The sequence below is a fragment of the Metopolophium dirhodum genome, chromosome 3 (genome assembly GCF_019925205.1).
Source record: "Metopolophium dirhodum isolate CAU chromosome 3, ASM1992520v1, whole genome shotgun sequence".
Taxonomy (NCBI): Eukaryota; Metazoa; Arthropoda; class Insecta; order Hemiptera; family Aphididae; genus Metopolophium; species Metopolophium dirhodum.
The window spans coordinates 33,506,726-33,520,818 of record NC_083562.1 but is presented as its reverse complement, the minus strand read 5'-3'; the positions used below and the strand labels follow the sequence as shown (position 1 = coordinate 33,520,818).

The 14,093-nt window shown below is 31.7% G+C and overlaps 1 protein-coding gene across 2 annotated transcripts in view; it reads left to right on the top strand.

Annotated features, from left to right (window-relative positions):
* The window catches only part of LOC132940500 (protein numb), a 37,376-nt gene that overhangs the window by 11,701 nt on the left and 11,582 nt on the right, over window positions 1–14,093 (top strand). The window lies entirely within an intron of this gene.

The following is a 14,093-nucleotide window of genomic DNA, read 5'->3' as shown; positions in this document are numbered from 1 at the left end:
ATTACTCAGGGGTGGGCAGAGGGGTCCATGCCCCCCACCCTATCGGCCGTATTTAGTATACGACAATGTATAAGAGATATTGACCGCTTGTATAACAAATTCTCCTAGAACAATGAAAGTTTTAGATTGGACTTGAACACAACAATAAAAAGTTGTTAAAAATATTATTCATTTCAGTAGGATGTATTTAATATTATATAATATCTGGTCATATAATAACTAATAAGTAGGCATACACGAATTCTCTAGAGCTAACAAAACAAATTCAATTTTTATCCCCCCCCCACCCCTCTCCATCAGTTAAAAAACTCCTGGTTATGCCACTAATATTACTGGTGGTACCCATCGATTATTGTATGGCTATATTAGTATTGTATTGTAACTATAGCCCGCGGAGACGTCGTCGTCACGAGTAACGAGTAACTACGTCATTATATCGATGTCACCGACGGGCAACGAAAAATCTAAAATCCTCTTGTGTTCAGTCGTCGTCCGCGACTTCGTATAATATATTATTTTATATGCGCACACACGCGTACCGGTTGGGTGCGACCTTGTGTCCCGTAGTCCGTCGTGCAATAATATTATTATGCTAATAATATAAGTTATTATTCTGTGAATTAGTGTAGGTACCTACGTTATAATATTATTGTGTTATTGTGTTCACGTTTCAAGAATACACCCAACACACAGACGCACATTGTTTGTATTATATATACCTATATAGCGTATGGTGGGTGGGCGTTTTATCGATAAATAGTAATTACAAGTTTTTTATTCGCGATCCGCGAGGGACAACAAAGATAAATCTGCTACAACTCTGCAGTCCGCACCTCCTGTGTATTTTAACACGTTTCGAATTACGTAGATAATATTTCTCAATGGTTAAAACTGAGACGAAAAGTTAATTTTTCATTTACTTTTCAACTTTAAAAGATAGTTGAAGAATCGATTGTAACAATTAAGCTTTTTCCAGTTAATTTAAAAACAAAACGTTAAGTTAATATAAGGTTTTAAACAAGATACCTATCTGTAACCAAAGTTAAAGCGAATTATCTAATTTGTTTAATCATTCTGTATAATATACAGAGGTTTTTTAGTACAAATAATAATATTAATAATTTAGTTAGCACAGATACCTATGTAATTTCCTTAACTACACAGATTCTGTCTGCTAGTATAAGAAATTCAGAGCTAATAGTTAAGATGCATAATATTTAAAATAATTCAAAGTTGCACAATCGTTATTCATTACATATAAGGTAGTAGGTACTTATTATGTGTGAACCCGGTTGTAACTTAGATTAAAAATAATAATCAATTAACTTCTTTTTAACTTAGTTAAATTAATTTTTCTCCATACCTAAACTTTAAACTTTTAGAATTAAACATAATATTGTTTGTTTACTATTAACTTATAAGTTATAGCTTAACGCTGACTTAACAAACTCAAATTAATATTTTTCATTAACTTGATCACTTTTTAATATTATAATATTCTTTGGCTGAGCCGAGAAGTAGAGATGTTTATTTTATAATAATTGTAGTTCGGTACTCTGTAAAATAATATTTGTTAGTATTTGCGCAATAGTTTTCATTTCTTTTAAACTACCTTAAAAATCGTCCATCGCGTGCGATGTCGAAACGGTTTTGAGACCATGTGAACAACGTTATATCATTTGTATTATATATATTCAATAGCGTGTGCTGTGTGAAGAATATTATACACATATTATTATTGTTATACGTCGTGAGGTTCGTTCCGTTTACGTAACTGTGTGCGGAATATTATGTCGAGGTTCCTCTAGTTGTTCTATTTTGTTTTTCTGTTTTTTTTTATGACATTTTAAGTAGTTATCATGTACAACATTAACGTACTTCAACGACGTGAAAAAGTCCATTAAAATGTTTTTTGTTCATGCCAATAATAGTTACTTCCGAATACTTGGAATAGGTATAAGCACCGCCTACTGTCCAGGCAAGTGATGCCCAACCATTAACCTTATCAAATATAAATAAGTGTCTATACAGAATAATACAATTCCCTATGTACTTCCAAAATATTTAAATTTCCTTTTTTTATTAATTTAAAAATATTTTTTTGTTTATAAAAGTTATGCTATAGGTAGTGATAAAATGGAATACAGTTTATTAAATTTATATTGTTATCTACATAAAGGCAACATATTTTTACTATCGTGATCTACTGAAAAAAAAAAAGGTTGGGTATCACTGGCTCTATAACGACGAGCTATAGTCAGTCTGGTTTTTACCTATAGGCTATAGTATATAGTATATATAGGCTATAGGTATTTTAATGTATTCTATTGGTATTCTATTTTAAACGTTTATAAGAAAATTTAAATAATAATAATATAAGGAATAATATAATATATTATGTTGTTTCAATTTCTAATAAAAATTTAATGTTGTTGTTTGAATTTCTTAAACAAATACATTTAAATTGTAATACTAGAATACCCCTTGATATAATTGATGTAATATTATTAGCGTAATAAAGTTTGGACTCGTATGTATTACATTATACTTCATAAGATGTGTAATATTTACGGTCAGTCCATTTATATATCACGTATTATATTTAGTATTTACATATGGGTTATATTATGTTATTACCGGATTAGTGATTTCAATAGAATATAAGTGATATATAGCCAATATTGGTAAGTTGGTGACATTTCTTTGTGTCTTATCATAATTCCTGATTATAGTGACAAAGACTGTACATATTATTATGCCGTCTTAAATTTTAAAAAGGTTCGAATAGGTACGCTTTAAAAAACTATACATACCTACAACCAGTTAAAATAATTATAAACGAAAATTATCACTAGACCACAACAACTGACAACTATTAAAATATTTAAAACTGCGTGTAGTGAATAGACGAATAGTGTATATCATAAATTATAATGTCAACATTAAATTTAAAATTAAAAATATCATTATTTAACAATGTACTAAAGAATGTTCCACGGTTGTGGCTATTGGATTTTGTCAAATGGTAGGGATTCTGGAAACTACAACGTTACCCCACCACCATAAAAAAGTTAAACATTATGCATATGCGTATTATTGTGATAGTGAATTTTTAAGGTAATAGAAATGCTTACACATACCTATATGTAATTTATAAAATACTTACGATTGATAACAAACATGAACACTTTAAACGATGATAATTATTATTTATTATACACAGCGTGATTATAATAATATATTATAGTACTTATAAAAAAATTTATATACAAAACATAATGTTATTTTGTAAAAGCCGTCTGGCGTTGATTATAATAAATAAATAAATAAAAATAAATAAAAAATAATATAGGAATCGTTTATACTTACCTAATTGTAAACGTTAAATTGTAAATTCATCGTTCATATTTCTACAATTGTACAGATATCATTTACCGCAATACAATTATTACAATGTACAGTATTGATTATAGTACGTAACAGTTAATCTTTTCCACGTCGGTGAATTGTTTCGAAAATGGGTTATAATATTAATATTGAGTATGGAAACCAATCGTTTTTCAATGCACCTTATAATAGAATATTTTTCGGTCATACGCGTCTGAAACGAACAACGATTGACGACAACGATGTATTCGCCCATGTATATAAGAACCCGCAGGATATCCGCCGTTTTTTCACGTTTCCTATTCGTTTATTCCAAAACAGCTTGAGATCGCGGTGTGCAAGAAAACAGCGTGTCGCTATTATAGGTATATGGGTACCTACGACTATACTGTCTTACTTCCCCCTTTCGCTCAAACGATGACAATGGGTAATATTATAAGGGTGAGTGTGATTTCCCCTTGTAATATATGTATTAGATATATTATGTGTAAAATATATAGGGGTGAGTATACGAAATCCGTTGCTTATATACTATATATATCGAATTCCTATATTATTATTTTTATTATTATTATAACAGGTTGATCAATGGTCGTAGTCGTCTCCGAGATCGGTTAAGGTTTAAATGTAGGTACACTGGTCGCAATACATGTATATATTATAATATATAGATATAATATTATGTATATGTCGCCACTGCAGTCTTTTGTGTTAGACGTTTTAGAGTTGCACGCACACACGCGAACGTATGTATATTAATACGCACACACACACACACATGCTCCATTCAACCCCTATTGCATAATTCACGGTTCACGTCCTGTCTCAAATGTAGCACCTCTGACAGAAAACATCTCGACATCCGTTAACGTTTCCGCGCAAACAGCCTCCTCCTCGTGCGCCTATATAGGTATAAAGTATATGATATAGGTATGCCTACAAATGTGTTTCTACACGTATCTTAGTTGCACGTTTCCGGTCGATTTGACGGAAAAAAAACTGTTTGTCCAACAACTGTGGGTGCTGCCATTGTGTCGATCGCCGATCGGCCTTGCAATTAATTTAATAATTAACCAACAACAACCGATCTATCTATATAATATAATATCGACGAACTGCTAGCTGAAAAACTATTATATAGGAAAAAACCGACGACGGCGATCTATTGCAGTAGTAACTATAATTCTTCTTTGTCGACGGATTTTTATCACATCTCTCTCTCTCTCTCTCTCTCTCTCTCTCTCTCTCATTCCGGTCCATCGGCGTCGTTGGTCTTTCTGCAATCGTGTCTCAACGCGGAGCTGATATTCTCGTTTTTTTATTACATACAATTATATGTATATATATATTTTATTATTTATTCTCCGAGAATGTTTCTCTGCCGGTTGACCTTGCGCGCGGGGGCTTTCACGAGGTCGTTCACACGGGGGGGAATGGCTGGCTGTGATGTGGCTACACACGTATAGGTACCATATTATTATGCGTAGGTACGTATCTATCTATCTACAGGCGTACGGCAAAATCGATTTTCGTGTTTTTCTATTCTAAGCAGCAAGCCCGTAGCAGGTCCACACGAAAAAAACCTTTTACACAACCCTAAATGTAGCGGGGGGAGGGATGCTATTTTTAAAACACGCCACCGGTGCTGCAGTTTGTTGTGTCGGAGCAGCTGCGCGACGAGTGAGCATCGCTGCAGAGCATCTGGTCACAGCGTCGATATATTTAATAATAATGCCGTGTGTTTATGGTATTATATTATGTTGTAGTCGTGGACTCGTGGTGTAGGCGTAGTAGTAGTCTGTAGTTGTCGAGGTTTGTCGTACCAGCTTGCTTTCGTTCAGTTTCTACGTAGGTACACGGCAGTCGATATGAGTCTATCTATACACAGACGAACTAACGTAGACACTCATACCTTATACCTAAATGTATAATATTAAAAACCTAATGTTTAATGTCATTGTCGTTGTCGGTGGCAGAGGGCGCGGTACACCTTGTTTCGATGGTTACTTGATCGTTGCGTTTAGGAAGCGTTCACGCTCGGCGATTGGTCATCGCGTAACCGTTCGTTTCGATTGAATTTAATATATTTATTAATGATTATACATTTACTTCACGTTGTCATCGACCACCGTTTACGATCTAAAATATGTATATTATATGAGTACATAATATAACGAAATTATTACAAATTACGCTTATTGTGGTCAATATCACTTATTCCGTGAGTGCTGAAAGTGTATGTTTTATGGATTAGTACGTAAATATTATATTTTGTGAACATTTTGCACGAAATAAAGAAACATTATGAACAATGAGAATGGGATGAACAATACTAATGTAGTGATGTGCAGTCCTTCGAATATTAAATACTTACCTATTAAATTTCTGAAATTTAATAAATCTACTTGCGTATAAGTTACGAGGACGCACAATAATAAAATTATGTTTTTTTTATGGGTAAATACTAAATACATAATTATTTTCTAAATATATACACACTGAACTAAATGTGTAAAATATATAGGTGCGTGTTAATTTGAAGTCTTCAGAGATCCATTGACTATACCTTAGCCTCTGAATCAGCTGCAGTCCGTTACCTACAAAAAACTTGTTTCCATAATAATTATTCTAATTATTCTATAATGTGTATAGTATTGACGTATTGTAGTTATTTTATTATATAGATATGTAATGATGGTTCAATAAAAGAAACGAAAAGAGATATTTTATTAGTCTATTTTTATGTCCTACCTATTAGTTTCACTGTGTTTATAAGCACTTTCAATAATGTTTTAGTTTTTCAGTTTTCTGCATAGAGTACAAGTTATAATAAATAATAAATAATTAAGAATATAATGTAAAATGTCTTCTGTATATCAAGATTTTAATGATTTTCCCTTTAAAATGCAAATTTCTGCGTTTTTTAAAGCGACATGTGTATGAAGTGTTAATTCTAGTTACAACGCAAATTCGCAAATATCCATAAATATTTTATTTATTCGGCTTTTCTGATAATAATTTATTTCGACTAGGTGTAGGTACAAATTTACAATGTACATCTATAAAAAAATCTGTAATGTAATTTTTATTTAAAAACATATTATGTATGTACCTATTGTACCTATATAATTTGTTTTTATCAAAACCCTGATCGCCATTTGTATATTATAATATTGTTGAATGTAATTTAAAATAATCATTATCAGGCGTTTTATTTAAAATATAGGCTATTATGAAATCTAATACTTTTGTACAATTTTATTTGACGAACTTCGGAGAACAAGTATTCAAATTTGAAATTGTATTATAATATGCTTACACCGTGTTTTGACAGCGCGTAAGTGCGTAACAATTGTTATTATTTTTTATACTTACTCATACACTTTGTCAAACGTATGGAAACAAAATACAGTTCAATATAAAAACACTGGCTGTAGAAACTCACACAGTCAAACATATGACTCATTAAACTGGGAGAGATTGATAATAAACTCATAAGTCATAACTCATTATTGCTAACTGTTTATGGTGGCTTAACCCTGATCAATTCGTGTAAATCGCGGTACCTATAAATTATTTAACACTCTAAATATTTTTGTGGTAAATGATAATATTTATAAAACGTAATTGTTATATTTGTTATTCTTCATACTATTTTACCATATGGTGCGTATTATCAAATCAATATCACCTTATCACTATATATATATATATGTATATATATATAAACTGAGTCACAGCTGGTTTATATGCAGAGTGATTCATTGCATGCATTTAGTTTTTACTTTTTAGTAGTTGGGTAAATTGTTTACGAAACGTGTACCTACTTTGCTGTAGGCACCAAATAACTGACATACCTGACCAATGAATCGTCCAGTGCTGTACGTTTAATGTGTCTAAAAGGTGTATAATAAAACAAAGCATCTATATCATAGCCTGGACACGATAAGAAGAAGAAGAAATGTTCAAATGTGTCTAAAAAGTATAAAATGGAAACACTTTTTTATCGCTTTTATTGTCCAGGTTTACTTATTTTTGGTACACCGGTTTAAAAAGTATCATAATAATATGTATCGTATATACCTATATAATTTCTAATACGTTGGCATAATATTATAATATGATCATTAAACATTTTAACTTTAAATGTTTAAATTATCATGTTTTAATATGATCATATTTTCAATTCGTCAGTTAACCTATTTATTAAAAATATTAATATTTATTAATATGAAAAATGGTAATAGGTAATAGGTTGTCACAATTTCACGTGTTATTCTCGTTGACAAAAATATTACAATAATGTCTACAGTATAGTAAATTAGTAAATAGTTTTAATACTTTAAGTAAATGTTTACGAAAACTAATACTTGAAATTTGTTCCGCTCCATGTACAGTAAAGTAATTTTAATCTCGTTTTATTTTTAAATTTAATGGTAGGCTAACGATTACACCTACCTGATTAATTTATTGCAAATTTTGGTTTACAGAATTTAACTTGAACGATGACTCGTGTATATTAATAATTATGCCCAATTATGTTAATTTACGTTAGTGTGTATAATGAAATTCGATGAGATTTAAATCAATATTGTCTTACATTTTTAATATAGATAGGTATGTATACTTATGCCGGGTAGCATGAACAATCACTAAACATTTAATGAATAAATAGTGAGCTAATGGTCCCTTAAACATGATTGCAGGTCTATTCAATTTTATTGGACCATTGAATTGATACATTTTTATGCAGCCTGGTATTAGAATTTTAATACTTAGCTACAATGTAATATTTATTCCACCGACTTTATGTATTGCAGACACTCAGTAATGCAAAAAAATATTACTACCTATATAATTTGATTTGCTGTATATATTTGCTTGTAGACATTGTAGCTAGGTGTATAAACTATAAGGTACCTAATTACTATAGGCTACTATATTTATATAGTCATACACAAACATCATTAAGCACCTTACATGCGGTTGTGATTTGAAAGAATACCAGCCACCAGCGGTCGACAACATATGAGACACAATTTACAATATTATTAGAGGGGAATAAAATGTATACATATCGTTGTATAATATATTAAATTTGTATACTGCACAAATGCTCGTTACTCGTGTGATTAAATTTAGTTTGGTTGTATAATTTTTCACACGCCATTCATACGGCAGGTAGCGTTTCTGTCCCGTGTCCCGAAGACACTGATATATACGTATTATAATGGTTCTTTTTTTGTTGTTAGCGAGGCCCCCCTCTTATGGGAATACGAACAGATGCATATTTTCTAATGTTTTGAGATAGCTAAGGGTCCAAACCAAAAAAGGACACTTTCCTGGTATTTTCACACAGTTTTTTTTTCGCTATAACTGTGTCACTGCCCGTTGCGTGTGAATTATTAAAAAATACAACATTTAAACAATTTTTCTTATATAAAACCATTCAATTATCTACCTTCAGACCAACGTAACGTTTTATCGCAATAATATCAAATATTATTTAAATGTTCGACAACGTATAAAAACTATAAAAAACAATGATAATTTGTAATGTTTTTATAGACATAGCTACCTATGTACTCATATAATGTATATATATATGGGTAGGTAGGTAACATTATAATAATCTACAGAAACCTGTCGATTATGTCTTTGCTCACGTTTATTGTCATGTATAAATGTATAAACAGGATGTCCGGATAAGTATACAATACACATACATATTACATACATATACATTATACATACTTTTACACAAAAGTGTAAAATGTTTTATTTACCATAAAGAACGAATTCATTAATTATTTTATGCACGAACAACCCATTAATAAAAAGAGGTATCAAACGAATATTGTGTTATATTATATTTGGATCCAACATAAGAATAATATTATGTCTGTAGATTGAATTTAGAAAATACAATTATGTATATTTATGTTCCACGTTTTTTAACGTTGAATGGGGATGTATTAATGAATAAAAGAAGGTTTATAAGTTATAATTATTCCGTTTTACTAAGAGCAAACGCCACGATCTATTTCTATATCCGGAGACCGCAGTAATGCTTTTTTGGGGAAATCATCTTTCGGCTGAATGCAATAAACACGCTGTATTTACAGCATGTTATCCAGATGTTACTATTTTCCCGTTTCAAATGCTACAAAATATAATAATACATACACGTCGTATTCAACAGCAGCGCCGTGTTAAGTGCGTATTAAATAGATGGTCTATAATATATAATAATAGTATAATTTTGTCTGTTCATGTATATTTGATGCATATATTATTTTTTATTATTTCGTAAGTTATCGATTGCGTATATTATAAGTGTACTCTGTAGACTGGGATTTTGGCACTAATCCGTTGGAACGTCGGGCCAACGCGTGCAATAAAAACCATATATACATATATCTACTATATATAATATTATGTGTATACTATATTATAGGAAGCGGAAATTGCATGCGGCCGTATGCAGCAGTGCCGCACGCGTCCGCGACACGTGTTTAATACTTTTTAATACTCTTTCGTCTGCCAACGCGAAGATAGTTCGTGGGAACTATAACTAGTATGAGTTTAAAAAATACAAAAAACCCTTATCGCGGTAGCCGTTATTATTATCATCATGGACTGTTCGTTTCGGAGAATATAAAAAAAAAATCATCCAATTAAAACGAGAAAACGATCGCCACCCTTACATGTGGTTCCGATCTTCTTCTCGTCGTCGCAGTGATTTTATGAAAGCTAGCGAATAATTTTATAATAAAATTATTGCATTACGTATCCCGCGCTTGCGCGGTACGCTATTACTTTATATACATTCTTTTACAGACAGGTCTTACTACCTATCCTTCGTACTACATTGCAGTACCTATATAATAATATGATATATTAGTGTATAGAATCGGTGAAAGTGTAGCGCGTCGTCCGTGTTCTAAACTGACGTTGCAGACTTTTAGAGAAGAAAAAATAAAATATAATATAATATTGTGTTTGTCTATGTGTGTATATAAATTATGCGTTTAAACGTTTTATAATGTCGAATCTTATCTATTATAAAAATAAAACCTACACATTATGATGGTAATATAATATAATATAATGCATATTATTATAATTTATAATATGTATATAATATAATACTATAGGTAGGTATATAATATTGTATGCAGTATGAGACTGCTAAAACGTGTTTGTCTCGACTCTCGGCGTTATAATATTGTATGGAATGTTTACGATCTATATTACATATTATATGCGCGCAGTAGTTGTGTAATAAAATATCTAAAACAGATAGGTACATTCGATACGAAGTAAAGTTTGAACACACCAGGATGTGGTAAATGGTGTACACAATATACACTCGAAGCTCAACAAATATTTAGCTGGTACCTAATAGGTAATAAATAATAATAATATAAGGGTGACTGCTGGTTTAACTGGGTATACTGTTTCTCGGTTGATTTCTGTATTTTTTTTAAAACAGTCAAAAATAAATATTGTTACGAATGGTGATCTAAATATTACGACAAACACTATACTTGAATACTACTGTACTTGAAAAGTATACCATCCCTTCAGTGTTTATAATATAGGTTATAGGTACGTGACGGCGAGTATAGTATGCTCGCTTTTATAGGAGGCACTTGTCCTTTCGGGCCTTTCGTCAAATACGACAATAATGCAATACAATTTAATGGGTGTTTGATAAACGGTAGGTGGATAAGTGGATTAATACATTTTTAACAAATTTTTATGCGAGAAACAATAAAACCTTAATTAAAGGCCATTGTTATTATATCTTAATTAAATAGCTGGTCTCTAATGCTTATACTAAATTACAAATTAAAGATTTCTTTTTTACATATTTGAAAATTTGTCAGTTATTTTAAAGCTTGGTAATAATATTTATGTTAATTATTCTCTGTGAACATTCAGAAAAGAAAATTAATTTAGTTTCTCTTGTAGTCTTATCCCATGCTTGATCTTAACCATGTTTTAAATCTATTTAAAATAAGTGAAAATAAATCCAAAATAGGTATAAAAGGAAAGTATGTCGCGATCTGCTGCAGGCGTAAGTATACTGCAAGTACAAGCACTGCAGTGTAGCGCTGACACTCATTCCAATCAACCACCACTTCGGGGTGATAGATCGACTCTCCCAGCTTAACCAATCACGGGATAAGTGGTATGGGGTACAGATAAAACGGGCAACACGTTTAAGCCAGCGAAAAGGCTTATCTCTCGTCCGTTTGATTTAAAACACTTAACACGACCACACCACCGTCTCGCAGTACTATTCTTTTATTTATAATACGTAAAACGAACAAAATCCATTTTCATATATTTTTTTTGTGTTGTGTCGATTATAATACAATTTAGACATATTTATAGTAACACGAGTATACTGTGGTTTGTAGATATGAGTCATGTCGGGAAAAATTCGAAACATATATTACTTATATACCTATTAATTTTATTTATCGCAGTTAGTATATAAGACGAATCATGTACAATGTACATATTGTATCATCCCTATCTATTACTTAACATGGATATTCGTACTTACCAACAAATCAATTAGGAAATGAGGAGAGAAAAATCGGTGCCCTCCCCTCCAAATACGTCACTGACGTAGTTATATATATGGTTTATTTTTATAATATAATATATACACTATATTATATACTATATGTAAAATAATGTTCGGAAATATTTGCGCTCTACCGAGCGTGAACGCGGAAGCGATCCGCCCAAAGGGTTTATCCCACGGTCATCATCGTTTCGCACTGATCTCTTCTGTTGGCGGCAACTGCTGCTGTATACCGTGTGCCATAGTATACGTATACGGTAATATTAAAACAAAAAAAAACGATACCGTGACTGTGACGAAGCCACCGCCGGTCAACGCACCATAACTATATACATGTGCAGTATCGTAATATACACTGATATAAAATATTGTATTATTATAAAATATATATATATATATCGTATTGCTATAGGAGGCCTCCGCGAGGGGGTGCGTGATGCGTATTATAATACCTATATGTGCCCGCCATACGTTCGATTTTCTGTCGAGTGGGCACTCGTCTACGGAATAAACAATAAAGGAACGGATAATACTAAAACACAAGTGGTGGTTGAAAAAAAAGTGATTTAATTTTTTGTGGGAAAAAAACTCCAACCATTAGATCACTATAGATCAGACAATTGGATTACTGACATAGAGAAAAGGTCCGATGTGCAAAATGTAAACGAAACAAATATTAATTTTTCTTTAGTTTCCATGAAAATTAATTTCAGATTATTATTTATAAAAATTTATTTGAATAAATTAAATCTTGGATGGAATTTTTTCCGAAAAAATAACTAGGTAATCCAGACTTTTACGACGAAAAATGATATCGGATTTTTCTTTAGATTTTTTTCCTATACTCTCGACACGGGTATATTATACTGCGGGTAATGGTACCGTTATTATAATATGGTGGCGAACCCACTCGATATGTGTAACCATTCTGTATGTTATATCTGTCGTGACTCGTGATCCCACGAATCCGCCGGGGTGGTAGTGGATCATCACGGTGAGTAGTTATACACGCTCCAGTAGCGCCGTCACTGCAATTGAAACAGCAAATAACGATTCCGTGTGTTGTTTGAACCGCTCTCGAATTTTGATCAGTATAAAGAAAAAGGGACAACTTCTTTTGTTGAATAGCACGGTACACGCCCTTAAATCGTTTGTAAAAACTGCTGTTTCGCTTAAAAAGAACCACTCGGAGTGCGGACTACAGTCATAGTTGAGAAACAAAATGTATGATACAGAACTAACACTGCACGATACAGAAAACAATTTATTTGCCGTAACGTAATGTTTTTAGTTTTTTTGATTTCATTAACATAAAATGAAGAATTTAATAGTGGAAATCTCGCTACGCAATGGTTGAACATTTTACTGTCCAAATCATATTAACCTACGTGATCATCAAAATGTTTTGACTAATATTATACCAACTAGTATTTGGGCTACTACTCCCGCCTGCTGTTCAATGAAACATATTTGTGAATTTAGATTCCGAGAACGGCAATAACAGTTTATTTTGAATTACCGTAATGCGGATAGAGGCAATTTCAGTCTTGGGCAAATGCAACCCTTGTCTGTGGTTCGTGCAGCACACGTTGCCCGTGACTTAAATAGATCACCTCCCGCGCCCTTTCCACAAAATATTCTATTTTTGTATTAATGATATCGAACAAATAAAATTACTAAGTTCATTGAGCCTTATTTCTAACGTAGAGTTTTTTAAAAAACTATTTAGTCTTTTAAGAGTACGAAATGACCTCTCAGCTTCACATGATGTAATTGGCAGTGTGATTAGTATTTGCAATAGTTTATGTAGGTACATTTGGAAATACATTTGAATTACATTTATTAATATTTTGAATGGTACTATTTAGTTGTATATTACAGTCATACAAAAAAACAATTCTATAAAATAACTTTTGATTTTACTCGATCTAAACCATCAACGTCGTTTGCATAAAAGTTAAAACTCAATAAGTTCTTTCAGGTTTTCTTCATCAAACGCCGAACTTTTAACTATCTAACATTTAAAATCCAGTTATGACATTTTAATGATTAGCAAAATGATAACTCAGTTGTTGTAAAGGTATAAAGGATAAAGGTTCCAAAT